We start from the raw sequence: 14,476 nt of genomic DNA, 5'->3' as shown, positions 1-14,476 counted from the left end.
CATTGTTAATATATCATTCTGCACATATATCATTGCTCTTCCTGTGGCTAGGAAAGGTCTCCCTAAAATGAGAAGTATCTCTTTATCTTCCTCCATATCTTGCACAATAAAATCAACAAAAAAGATAAATTGATCCACTTTCACTAGGACATCTTTTATAACTCCTATAGGGTATGTTGTTGAACGATCTACTAGCTGCAGAGTTACAGTATTAGGGGTTATTTCTCCTAATCCCAATCTTTTGAATATTAATAAGGTCATAAGGTTAATTCTTGGACCTAAATCACATAAAGATTTCCCATAAAATTTGTCTCCTATTGCACATGGAATTGTAAAGCTACCAGGATCTTTAAGTTTTTCAGGAAGCTTTTCTGAATTAGAGCACTGCACTCCTCACTAAGTGCAACAGTCTCATTATCTTCAAACTTCCTTTTTCTGGTGAGAATATCCTTCATAAACTTTACATAGCTTGGTATTTGTTCTAAGGCTTCAGCAAAAGAAATATTAATTGTAAGCTTCTTAAATATTTCCAGAAATTTTGAATTTTGCTTATCCAACTTCTGTTGACGAAGTCTCTGAGGAAATGGAGGTGGTAGTTTTTCCAAATCAATTTTAGTGGAGAAATAGGTCTTTCAAAATCTTTTGGAGCATCCTATTTTGATTCTTAAGTTTCTTCTCTCTCAACTTTAATTTCTTTTTGAACCCTACCTTCCAACTCTCTTCTGCTTCTAAGTTGAACGGCTTTTATTGCTCCTTATTCTAGTCTTTTGGATTTGATTCAGTATTACTAGGAAGTGTTCCTTGGGATCTATTACTTAATGAATTTTTTATTTGCCCAACTTGATTCTCAATATTTGTAATTGTAGCTCCTTGACTTTGTAATTGATTTCCCATTTGTAACACCACTTCTTCTATAGACAACTTCTTCTCCTTAAGTTGTGTATTATTATTGAAACCTAGAGGATAAGTAGATCTATAATTATTATTCCCTTGATCTTTCCAATTTTCCAATGAGTTTACTTGGTTGTTCCCCCATTGCTGATTATTACCACCTGAATTGTTGATCAAGTTAAAGTTGGGATGCTTTTTTCAACCTGGGTTCTAATAATTTGAATATGAGTTATTCTGCTTGTTACTTATGACATTCAAAGTTTTTAATGATGAATGAGAATCTACCATTTGGCCTAATGAATTCTCTTCAATCATGGAAATTGGTTGAGAAAATTTCATTCCAAATTGGTCTAACTTTCTTGAAATTGTAGCTCTTGAAATTGCTAACATAGTAAATGCATCAAGCAACTTGATTTGCTAACATAGTAAATGCATCAATTTCATGAAAATTGGCTATTTTCTTAAGATTCACTTTCTCAGAAGACCATTGAAAATTATTGGTAGCCATTTCTTCAATTAAAGCATAAGCATCATGAAATGGTTTTGACATCAATGAACCACCAGCAGCGGCATTGATAATTGATCTAAGAGATCCAACTAATCCATTATATAATTTTGAATTATTAACCAATCTGGTATAGCATGGTGTCGACACTTTCTTAAGAGTTCTTTAAATCTTTCTCATGCTTCGTAAATAGATTTCCCTTCAAACTGGATAAAAAACGTAATATCCTTTCTAAGCTTCGTAGTTTTTTATGGTATAAAATATTTAGTAAGGAATTTTTTGTGCTAAATCACCCTAAGTTCTGATATATCCTGGTGCTAACGAATTCAACCACATCTTAGCCTTATCCTTTAGTGAGAAATGAAATAACCAAAGTATTCTAACATCATCTGATACATCATCGTATTTAAATGTAGCGCACAATTCCAAAAAACTAGCAAGATGTAAATTTGGATCTTGAGTTGGTGATCCCCCAAACTGATTATTTGATATCATTTGGATAATAGTAGGTTTAAGTTCAAATGAATTAGCCACTACAGCAGATTTTTGAATACTACAATGAAGTACATCTACAGAAGGGTTGGCATAAACTACAGTAGGTTTTTAAATACTATAATGAAGTTCATCTACAGTAGGGTTGGCATAATCTCTTAAAGGTCTAGACTCTTGATGAATTTCAGCATTTTGATCATTTTGGTTTGTCATTTCTATAATTTTTTTTGGATTGTTCAAGATTTTTATTTTTTTTTATTTTTCTGATTTTTCTAACACTTCTCTCTAAACATGAATTACGCATACACTAACATAAAATAAAATAAAACTAAACACACAAAGTAAAATACAATAATTTAAGATTTAAATAAGACTTTCTAAAAATAAAAATTTATTTTTAAATCAATAGATTCTTTACAATTTTTATTGAATCATGCTTAATTTCCCTCTGAATGGCAATGGCGACAAAAACTTGATCCCAAAACTGCTTATATGAAACAGTATAATAATAATTCTGATTATATTTTTCACTTATATTTCTTTATCTCACAATAAAACCAAATACTTGATCCTAAAGAAAAATAAGAATTTAACTTTTAATTTATATGTATTGGGATACAACGCAAGTATACATATCGTTATCATGTAATATAGGCTTTTTGATTAAGACCTGAATATCGAACCTACAGGGAAGATACGAAATATGCACTTTTTGGAAAACTTTCTATTTTTAAAAAGATAATTATTTAAACTAAAGACATTTTTGCAGTAAAGAATGTTTAAATATTTTTGGTAATTTTAATATTTTTACAAAAACAGAACAAACTTAAAAAGATAACTTGAGTTTTTGTAGATGAAAAGCACTAAATATGAAAATTTCTTTCTCCGTATGATGAATCAATAATAAGTATAGGAATTCTGTTGTGGATGTATGCATATTGTGTTATGCCAGTTGGAGCAATAATATTCTTTACCCTTACTAGAGATGCTATAAAGAACATTAGCTAATTTAAAGATTGAAGAGTTTTGAAGACCGGCTAGGCAAGGAAGATACTAGCTCTCACTCTAGAGTTCCCTCGATTCCCTCCACCTGGGGGCTAACATCTCGTATAAGTACCTAAAACAATAAACCAAGTTGTGGGCTTTAACCTGTCACTTTAAAGTCCTCTAACTCTACACCCTTCAATGATTGTTTCTCTATTTATTTGCACTCAATCATATGAACTACATTCTCATTCATATAACCTCATGTGATTCTTTCCAATTATTGACTGAGACAATATCATTCTGGTTCTAACATGTTCTCATGACAAATTTTAACATCTGAATTGGCTAAATTAAGAAGTAAATGAAGTACATGGATTTAAATCATCACAACTTCTTCCAACATTAAAGATCAATCTTCCATCCAACTTCCATCCAACACTTAATTAGTTATCATTTTAAGAAGAAAGAAAAAAGAAAATTACTCAGAATCCACGGAGAAAACAAACCACACTTTAGTTTAAAAGTAGAAATCATTGTCAAACCAACAACAAGTCTCAATTAAAACCAGAAGTAGTCTAAAACAAAAGATAAAAACTTAAAGATAAAAACTTATCTCACTCTTGAAGTTCCTTTGAATCTCTTCTCTTTTACAACACTCTCAATATAAAACTAAAATAAAAACTTTGAATCTCAATATAAAACTAGAACTTTCAATATAAAACTAGAAATAAAAGAAGGATAAATATGTGGTGCCTAAAAATTTATCCAAATAACTCTCCAAATTTTGAACTTTTAAAACTTTTCCAGTACTTTCAGGACCTCTTTCAAAGTCCCAATCTTCTTTCTTTTATAATTCTCTAAAAGGTGCATTGGTATCTCTTCAAAATGCGTCTTGATTCGATGTATTTCCCCAAGAGATGCATCCTTTCGCAATAATTTTTGTCATGGTGATTGTAACAACCTATTAAGCCAATAGGTGCCTCAAAAACCTCTTCAAAATTCATAAAAACTGAATTTACTCATCCAATAACTGCCACTGGCACTTAAGCGTGAGGTCTCTGGCGCTTAGGCGTGGCCCTCTCTATTTACCCGGCACTTAGGCGCCAAAACACTTTTGCACATTTTTTTCCTATTTGCTCCAAATTTGAACCTTTTTTGACTGATTTAAGAATTTTTCACATTTTTACTTGTATCTGAAAGAAAAACACAAAAATACCTTCAATTAAAGTGCAATATCTCTAAAATAGGTATAGAAATGTGTCTAAAAACACTATATATTTTAGGCATATCATCCAGCTAATGAGATTGGCTTGCCTTGAGCCTCCAAAATGCTCCTACAAAAAATATGGTTAATGAAAATAAAATAAATTACCTAGATCTCTTGTGATCTACTGTCCACCCAGAACTGATCTAACTGATGCTTATGGGTCTGTTCATGTAACTCTGCAACAGTCGGCTCCCATACTTTCTCTCGTGTATGTCAGTGTAATGGAATAGTTAGCATACATTTAATGTAAAATAACATTTAAAACAAAAAAAGGTTTTACCAACCTTCTCTTGCATTCAGTATGTGAGAGCGCTACGCCGGTGTACTTTGAGGCCCTCATTCCTCCATATTTAAAGTGGTTATTTACCTTTACCCACGCCCTCTTTCTCTGATACTTGTTGACCTCAGTTTTGGTTGAGGCCTAATTTCCTCCTTAGTAGCCCAGGGTCTATCCATATGACTTTCCTGTTGAGTATTCCTAAAGAACTAGTAAAGGAACGCTCACCTTTAGAAACTCTAAACTCTTCTATACTCAATTTGAAGTTCCACATATTGGTCCAAACCTCTAACATTTAGTAGGTGGGGCCAGTATGGGGGAGCTCAAGGGGAGTCCCCATAGGACTATTTAGTCTTTGGGTGGACCCTGGGTGGTGTGGCCTTGGTCAGTTTCACACACACACACACACTTTATACCCCCCACTTACACTCACAACCTCAGGCTTTAGTCAAATATGCTTAGTTGGTCTTTTAACTCTCTGGGAAACTCATGTAGGTGGTCCCCTAAACCACTAGCCCTGGGCTAGGGTTTAGCTGAGACCAGTACATGGAGGACCCAAAGTAGGGAATTCTATTTGTCCATGGCTCAAGCAGGATGGTTGTGTGTTTGACAACCCCAATCCTACTAAAATCTCCAATTTAGTCTTTTTCCCCTAAAACCTACCACAATTTACCAAACTACACTTGAAAGCCCAATTTTGACTAAAAAACTTATAAATTATCCAAAATACTCAATTTTGTCCAAAAAAACATTTCAAACTCTTTTAAAACACCTAAATTATCCAAAAAAACACCACAAAATTATCATAATTACAAAAATACCCCTGGTGACCCAAACTGTCTCAAAAACCTTCAAAATCATTTTAAATGTCCCCAAAAATAATTTGGACCACTCCGTTGAGCTCAATTTGACTAATTTGACCAATTTTTATCCAAAAGCCCTAAATTTCCCTTAAAGGTCCAATTGCCCCAATTCACCCCAATGTCCACCAATTTGATCCAAATATTCCCCAATTTCAATTCGAAATTCAAATTCATCATGCCTAAAATTTATTGAAACCAAATTTAAGTTCAATTGGACCCAATTTCAAACCTAAATCATAAGCCCAATTCAAAATCCCCAATTTGACCCTAAGTCAGAATTTCACCAAATTGAACCCCCAAACCTATCCAATTGCCCTAATATGGAATCCTAAAATCTTTAAAACACTCCCTTACATCTGATTGAACACTCAATTAGCCTTGGTCACGCCCCAATCTCACTCAAATTCAACTTGGACCAAATCCCCCAATTTTTCCCCAACCTCCAAATTCCACCAAATTGAACTTCATAACCCCAAAATTTCTACTCAATTTGTATCCAAAACCCTTCATTTCAATCCCTTGTACTAATTTGAACCATCAATTGGGTCTAACAAAACCCCTAGCCCAATCCAAATCTAAGGCAACCCAAATGCACCCAAAATTGGCCATGAGCCAAAATCCATCAAATTGAGCTTCCAAATCAACTCAAAATCACCCAATTCTTTTTTAAACTTTATGTGATAATCAACTACACCATTTTAACCAATCAATTGAGCTCAATGCATTGACTAGCCAAACCCAACCCCAACTTTAAGCAAAGATGCCCAAAATTGGTCCCATGCTCTAAAGTTGACCAAACCAAATCAATTGATCAAGACAAAGCCATAACAACCACCCTTTTACCCTTATTGACCATGCTAGACCCACCTAGCTCACCCTACATGAGCCATGGACCAATGGTCCCTTGATTTAGGGGATCTCTTTCCATATTTTTCTTATACCAAAATACACTTTCCATTAGCCTTAACCATTAAGGGTTAATCATCATTAGCATCCCTCTGGTTCCCCTGACTCCTCTAGCAACCACCCCCAGCCCTGCCAGCCAGCCACATGCCTAGAAAACACCAAAATTGAGAGCCACCCCTTTTCCAACACTCCAAATTTGAACTCCTTGAGTTGGCTCACTCCAACTGGACACTTGTGTCACTCAGACCTTCACATAAGCAACTCTTTGCACCTAATGGCCAGCCATGGTGGCCTCTCCATCCCCCTTTATTTAAACTTCCTCTCTTATGGCCAAATAGAGAACTAACAAATTTCCTTGGAGAGACTCTATCAAATTGCTCTCAGTAACTCTCTAAGAATTCCTAAGCTCAAGCCCACCATTTTCCTCTTTTGAATCCCTCTTTGAGAGCTAAATTTTGAGTTCAAAATCCAGGGTTTTTTTGTCACTCAATCTAAACTCCAGCAAACTTCAAATTGACTCTTCCTTTAGCTTTCCTGAGCTAAAAGAAGAAGTTTTCCATCAAAAACCCCTTGTACCAAACACTCTAACCCACCTCTAGACTAAGGCCACTCCACCTTTTCACTGAACTCAAACTTGGACCATTCACAAGAGGAAAAGAACACATCCAAGAGGTTTGTTGGACTCTATTGAAGCTTTGACAAGCATCTAATTGAGGCCTCCCCTCTGAGATAGAGGTATAGCTCACTAACCCTAATTTTGAGTTGGGATCTCACCAATTATAAAGGGAACTTTCATTTCATAGCATTATAACAGTATATATGTGTTTTTCTTCAGTAGATGAAGTTGTATGAACAAACCCCATGTAATTTGGTTGAGTATCGAGAGGATCTTAGGGTTTGAATTTGAACGGTTCACGATATCTGGCAATTGGGGATGATGACCCACAGCCGTTTGATTGCACGTGTATCAGATGGACGCTGATGATGAAGCCAGACGAGGGAATAGAACATGAACCATGGGCCGCGTGGCAGTTGAGTTAGAAGGCGGTGTCAAATGGCAGAGCGACACGTGGTCTTTCGGAGCACCGTAGTATCCAGTCAACTCCACGTTAAATGGATTAGATAAATACCAGAACTTAGAAAATTTATATTTTTGTATAGAAAAATCATAAAAATAAAATAAAATAAATTGCTTGCTCAGTGAATAGAGGAGAATAATGTGGACCAAAATAAAAATTATTTGATGAGTCTCTGATTTTGATGAGTCTCTGATTTTGAGTCTCTGATTTTTAATTAATTAAATAGCCTCTTAGGTGTTTTAATTTTAATTGATTAAATATTATTCATCAAAACATGAAACTTTGGGAGTTCATTCCTCAAGGTAGAGGGGATGTTCTCTGATTTTTCCAAGGCCTGAGAGCATCTCTATGCATGTAACACTAATTTCCAAGCTTGGATGCCTATTTTGGTTTAAATTAATTATACAAATTAAAATATCACTTGAAAAATTATGGGATGAATTTTAAGGTTCCCTATGGTTAGATAAGCTTAGGAAAAATATCAGAATAGTTTGGATAATTTTGTATATTTGTACGACTAGTTAAATGCCTAAAACTTGTATTAATTTGTTTGAATTAAATATAATTTAAAAAATAATGAAATTAATTCACTCTATAAGGAAAAATCATGTTGACACACTATAAAAAAATTTGAAATTTAGGACATTAATTTTAAGTACTAAAGTTGACTTTCTAAGAAAAATTATATTTTTGAATAAAAAAAGTTATATTAAATTAAATACATTTTGAAAAATTATGAAAAGTGGTTTTTTGAGTTCGGTTTTTTGAGTTCCTTGGGTTTTTTGAGTTCCTTGTGACTAGGGGCATTTAGAAAAAATAAAAATTATTTTTAAGAAAATATTTCATTTTTAAGTTATGTTTTAAGTTAAAAATAATTAAATATAATAAAGAATTTCAAAATTATGAAAATGGTCTAAAATGTGCCTAATTGTTCCTTGATTACTTATGACTCATTAGAATATTTTTCTTAATTTTTCTAAATTAGTTATAAATTTTTAAAAGCTTTAAATATATTTTCCTTATTTTCTCATTACAATAATAAATGAAATATAATTTATAAAAATATGAAATTTGTTTCTTTGAGTTCCTTGAACTTAGGGAGCTTTAATAAAAATATAAAAGGTAATTTTCAAAATTAAAATATATTTTATACATAAATAATCACTAAAAATCATTAAACAATTATAATAATTAAAACAAAATCATTGAATTTTCTTCAAGTGTTCCTCTGACCTAGGTGAACCTCTAATAATTCTCTCATGACCAAAAATCTTATTTTGATTAATTAAATAAATTAATATTGAAAAATCCTATTTTTGAATTAAAATAATTATATGAATTAAATAAAAATCTAAGAGACTCGATCTTCTCCTCTCATATTTTAAATAACTCATGATTGAGTCTCCATGGAAATTTCAAGGTCATCTGAGTTTCATTTGATAAGTTATAAGATATGGAGCCCCAGAGGCAAAATTTTAATTTTAGAATTTTAAAACCTTAATTAAATTTTAGGATTAATCAAAGGGTAAATGGGTAAGATTGATTATAATAAAATCTCTTGGGTGTTTGAAATATGAAGGTCTAAGTGGTAGAAATCAATTTGCCATTCTTTTCATGATAAGGGTAAAGTTGTAATTTTGATAATTGTCATGATTTGGAAGATAATTCAATTAATATGATTCTAAGGTATTGGGCTCAAGTTATGAAGATAATAATTCACTCATTTAAAGCCCATTAATTATTGATTGGATGTTAAGTCTGATATTAATGAGGATTAGGACTTCATTTTACTTAATACTTAATTATTATAAAATCTTAATTATTATAAAATTATTAATTATTATAAAATTACTTTTAAAAAATACTAAAATCAAGAGGGCTTAAAAGTGAACTAGGTTTGATATGTAACAATTATCTTAGTTGGGATTAGAAAAGATGGACTTATTTTATTGATAAACACTTTCAAACACATTAGGCCCTACTTTAACTCTGCCATTAAAAGCCTCAATGACTTTGGACTTGCCTTATGGGGTACCCACTCATATAGCTATGAAATGAAATGTTAAGTGGCTATCTAACTTCCTTCATTTCTTGGGATAGTTGAAATATCAAGGTTCTCTGAGCAATGGGATAATTCAGTTTTGAGATGATTAATGGAACAATAGTAAGCCCAAAATGAACTTGAAACATTTCAAGGGATTTTAAAAGTTGTTTAGGGTCGTGTCCCAAAAATTTTAAGATCTCGTGGATAACATATCTACGCGTTAATGTAAATGGAGGTTACAAAAATTGGAGAGAAAGAGGATCCCCACTAAAAACAAAAAGAATACATGGCATCCTAGGGGTTTCTTTCTCCGCATTACAAATCCACACAAAAAAGAGAAAGAAAAGAAAGAAATAACTCCAAAAATACATGTATCAAAATTAAAAGTATACCAAACAAAAGTCGTATACCCCATCTTAACATGCACAAAACAATACAAAATTGGCTGTGAGAGTTGTAAAGCCAAAAAGTCTTCATTCAAGGTAGTAGGAGCCATCCAAGTAGCAAAATAAGTACAGCTTACCATCAGAGAGTAGAACTTGTAAGGAAAGACAAAAACAACATGGTGGCAGAGCAAAAGAGTAGTAATCCATATAAGGCAAGTGTCATTGTTGCTATTAGTAGAAGGAACCATGGGCCTCCAATAGAATCTCCTGAAAGGCAGAATATGAAAAAGGAGCCATGGGCCTCCACTAGAAGAAGAAAGTAAACTATTTAAAAATATGGAGCCATTGGCCTCCAAATAATGTTGGAGGATCAGTGGTAAAAGCCTAAACCACTGAACATACTCAAAGTTACTAAGGATATGCCAATTTCTATAATGAAAACTGACCTTGCCAGAGAAACAACAATGGAAGAGCAGTGGCAAAGAAAAAACAATCGGAAAACCATTAGAACTTCCCCTAAAAGGCTCAGTTAAAAACAACATAGAAGCCACAACTAGCATCCCCTTAACAAACCAAAATATGTGCCCCGTAATAATATAATGTAGTAGCTTACATGAAACATAGAATAAAAGAAAACCCACACGCTTCGTACTTAAAGCAAAAGGAGCCTTCTCAAGGCTCATCCTGAAACACATAAAATTTTCAATAGTGCACCCAATGTAAATAGATAAATGAAGCTCAAATAAAGCAGCTCTAAACATTTGAATAATCAGAAACTCTAACTAAAGCCTCCCAACCCATAAGCTGTTGAAATAGTAAGAGAAGAGCAGCATATGAACATTTTTCAACTGCCTAACCAAAACCAAAAGTTGGAGCCATGGGCCTCCAACAGTAATCGTAATGCTAAAAATATTGGAGCCATTGGCCTCCAAATGTCAAGAGTAGAGCAGGAAAAGAAGTAATAGTGCTTGCATAATTAGGAATCCATGCTTAAAGTATAGGTAAAAGATCCAACCAGAAGCTTGTTAATCTCATGAAGAAGGTATCGTAAACTGATGTGTAAAACAAAACCAATCCAGACAAGAAAAGCACCAATCCAGACAAGAAAAGCATTAACCCATCTTAAGGTGAAGGTCCAAAAGCATATAAGCATTGTAGTGTACCAACATGCAGTAACCTCAAACCAAACACTGTTAAGAAAAATGTTAAGCTCATATATAGTGTGCATCCAAAACATCAACATGAATAAGATTATAAAGAGGACTAGTAGGGTGTCGCCAATAACGATACCAAGATGCCCCTTTTTAGCTAACCAGTCAGCAAGCATATTTCCATCACTGTTAATGAAAGTATACTAAATAGCAAGATTAGATTTGATCACCATATTTTTAATTCGGTTGAGCAAGATCATAATATTCCATTGGGGCTTGAGCATACCCTTTAAGATGTGAAATAAAACTTGAGAATCAGTTTATAGAATGATATTAGAAAAGCCATAGGAAATTGCAATATGTAAAGCACCCAAGACAGCTCTTATTTCCGTCTCTAAAGGAGAAGAAGCAAGGCAAGGTGGAGTAAGGAAAACCAGGCATTTCCCATTAGCATCCCTGAACAAGCCACCAATCCCAACAATTTCTCCATTAAAGCTGCCATCAATATTAATTTTGGTTCAACCATGAGAAGATGGGGTCCAATTAATCAAAAATGATCTCTGACCGTTTCCAAGTTGAGAAGTATTATAGGAACAACCCATAGCCTTAGAGGCTTTAAGAAAGTTAGCAACAATGAGAGAAAGAAGGTTTTAAGGTGTATGAGGAGAAACCTCAAACTTATGGCTATTTCTACCCACCCAAACAAGCCAAAGAACAATCATAGGGAAGTAGAAAAGATTTTTGTGATAGTATCAGAGTTCTTCCAAGTTTGAAGAATACTTTTAAGGTGGAAATTAGAAGGCCATCGTATGCCAAAATTGCACCCAAAATGATGTCAAACTTCTCTTGCAAAATCACATTTATAAAATAGATGAGTGGGGGATTCGACCTCCTTCTTATAAATGTAGAAAAAAGAAGCAATCTTCAAGCCTTTCATTTTCAGAATATCATCACATCAAGGGGGAGGAAATTGAAATTATGGAACAATCTCCAAATAAAGAAAGAGATAGAAAGGGAGACAAATTGGTGCCAAATATATTTACTCCAAATCCACTTAGGGTAAGTGTATAAATTAGAGTATAAAATTTTAGTGATGGAAATAGTAGAGTGGAATTTCCACATAGGTACATCCCTAGAATCAGTTTTTAGTGGGATATTAGCAACTGAGGGAGCCTCGCCACCTAATAAAGACCACAATTTGGGTATGTTCCAATCTCCATCAATCCAGCAGTCCCTAACAAGAAGATCATCATCAGTAGTAGAGTGACGCAAGTTTGACAAAGGGGAAGAACCCTAGTGATCATTCCAAAAGGAAATATTCCCCTCTCCCACATCTCAAAAAATGAAAAGAGAAGCCACCTCATGAGCAAGGATGTTGGCTTTCCAAATTTTAGAGTCTCCAATTTTCCAGGAAACAATGGAAGGGTGAGTATATGTGCAATATTTATGATGAAGAAATTTAGACCATAGTGAATCCTGAGCTTTAAATTTGTACCAAAGTTTACACATATTTATGTCAATAATTTCCTTAAGGGTTTTAAAACAAATCCCCCTAGAAGTGCAAGGCTTACAAACCTTCTTCCAATTAGCCCAAATCTTAGAAGATCTATTCCCTCACCAAAGGAATTTGTTAAATAGAACTTTGAGAGTAGACTGGGTACTCTTCTTAATTTTCAGCACCTGCATAGAGTATAAAGCAATGCTACATAAAACACTTTTAGAAGAGTGAGCCTACCATCATTAGACAAAAAGGTATTTCTACAGTCTTTAATTTTGGATTTAATAGTGTCCACAACATCATCCATTTGAATTTATTTCTTTGTACCCTTTAGCAAGTTAACCCCAAGGTATTTAAGAGGAAGCTTTGCAATCTTACAACCAGTATAATCAAAGGCCCAAGTTTCATTGTTGTTGTTGACCTTATTGTCAAAGTAAATAGAGCACTTAGCCAAATTAAAGAAAAGGCTAGAATCATCTTGAAACTCTTCAAGCAACTTCATCATTGCTTTAATAGTAGGCTTACTGACATTAGAAAATAAAATGGCATCATCTTTATATGTAAGGTGGCTAATAACAATTTTTTGATTTATGAGAGTATTGAAAATGAGGATAAGTTTGATGTAACCTGTTTATAATCCTCGATATAATAAAAAAAATAATAAAAATGGTAGAGGATAGGGGATCTTCCTGTTTGATGAATCTAGAAGCAGAGAAAAAACACTAAGATTTGTCATTGATGAGAACGCTATAGTGGTTGTTAGCTAACCATCTTTTGATGAGGGAACAAAACTCCCCTTTGAAACCCTTAGCTTGAGGGATGTTAAGGATGAAGTCCCAACGTATAGTATCAAAAGGTTTTTTTATATCAAGTTTAAAGGCCATGTTACCTCCTCTACTTCTTATCAAGGTCTTCAATCAATTCTTGAGCAAGCAAAATATTATTTATTATATCTCTTTCTTTTATAAACACCTATTATTGAGGCGATAATAAATGTGAGAGATGAGGTTGCAGCCTTTTAATAATGATCTTACTCAACACGTTGGAGATAACAATAGTGGAAGAAATAGGACAAAAATTATCCCAAGTAATTTTTTCATGTCCTTTAGGAATGAGAACAATACAAGCAGAGCTAAAATAATTACCAGGAACTTCTCCCAAAAAGAAACTTTGAATAACATTTGCCACCTCATTTTTAATGATGTCCCAACACTTAACATAAAAGGCAGAGGAGAACCCATCAAGACCAGGGGACTTGTTGGAGCTTATGGACTTGAAAGCAGAGAAAATTTCTTCTTCATCAGGAACCTAGGCTAAAGAAACACTATTAATATAGTCAAAATCATTTACAAAAATATTAGAGTCAATAGGAGTGATGATAGGGTTATGTTGAAAGAGCTTCGTAAAGTATAGCTCAACACTATCCTCAATCTCATCCAATTTAGTTAAGGTTTGACCTTCCACATTTTTAATTTTTTGGATGTAATTCATGTTCCTTCTATGCTTTAAAGAGGCATGGATATAATTTGTGTTTTGATCACCAGTAGTGGAGTTGAGGTCCTTATCTTTTTGTTGAAGAAGAGCTTCCTCCATATTAATGGCTTCAAGTAAAGTCAAGTGAGCCTGAGCAGTAGAGTTCACCATATCTGGCATACAAATTACCTGAGATTACAAAAGGTCAACCACATTCTGAGCCTCTAAAACTTTAGTGTGTACAGTACTATAGACTAGGTGATTCCATTTTCGAAGATGAGCTGCTAATTTTTATGTAATTGCTAGAGAATATACTAAGTTGAGCCAGCACCATCGTAATTCTAAACCTGTTGCACAATACTAAGGAATGTATCATGAGAAGTTCAAACATTAAGAAATTTAAATTTGGAGATAGTAGGTTTATCAATAAAAGCTAGAGTAAGAAGAATAGAATTATGATCGGCATAGCTCAAATGTTGAACTTAAGAGATATGGAAATAAGTGAGAAAAGTTGAGTTCACCAGGAAATGATCAAGCCTTTGTTGGAGAAAACCTCATCTCCATGTCAAGGAAGAACCAGAGTATCCTAGATCAAATAAACCAGTTCTAGCCATAGAGTTAGAAAACTGATTAAGAAAGGAGATATTACTTCTTCCA

This window comes from Phalaenopsis equestris, unplaced genomic scaffold (genome assembly GCF_001263595.1).
Source record: "Phalaenopsis equestris unplaced genomic scaffold, ASM126359v1 Scaffold000805, whole genome shotgun sequence".
Lineage (NCBI taxonomy): Eukaryota > Viridiplantae > Streptophyta > Magnoliopsida > Asparagales > Orchidaceae > Phalaenopsis > Phalaenopsis equestris.
Note: the sequence above shows the minus strand (reverse complement) of the source record.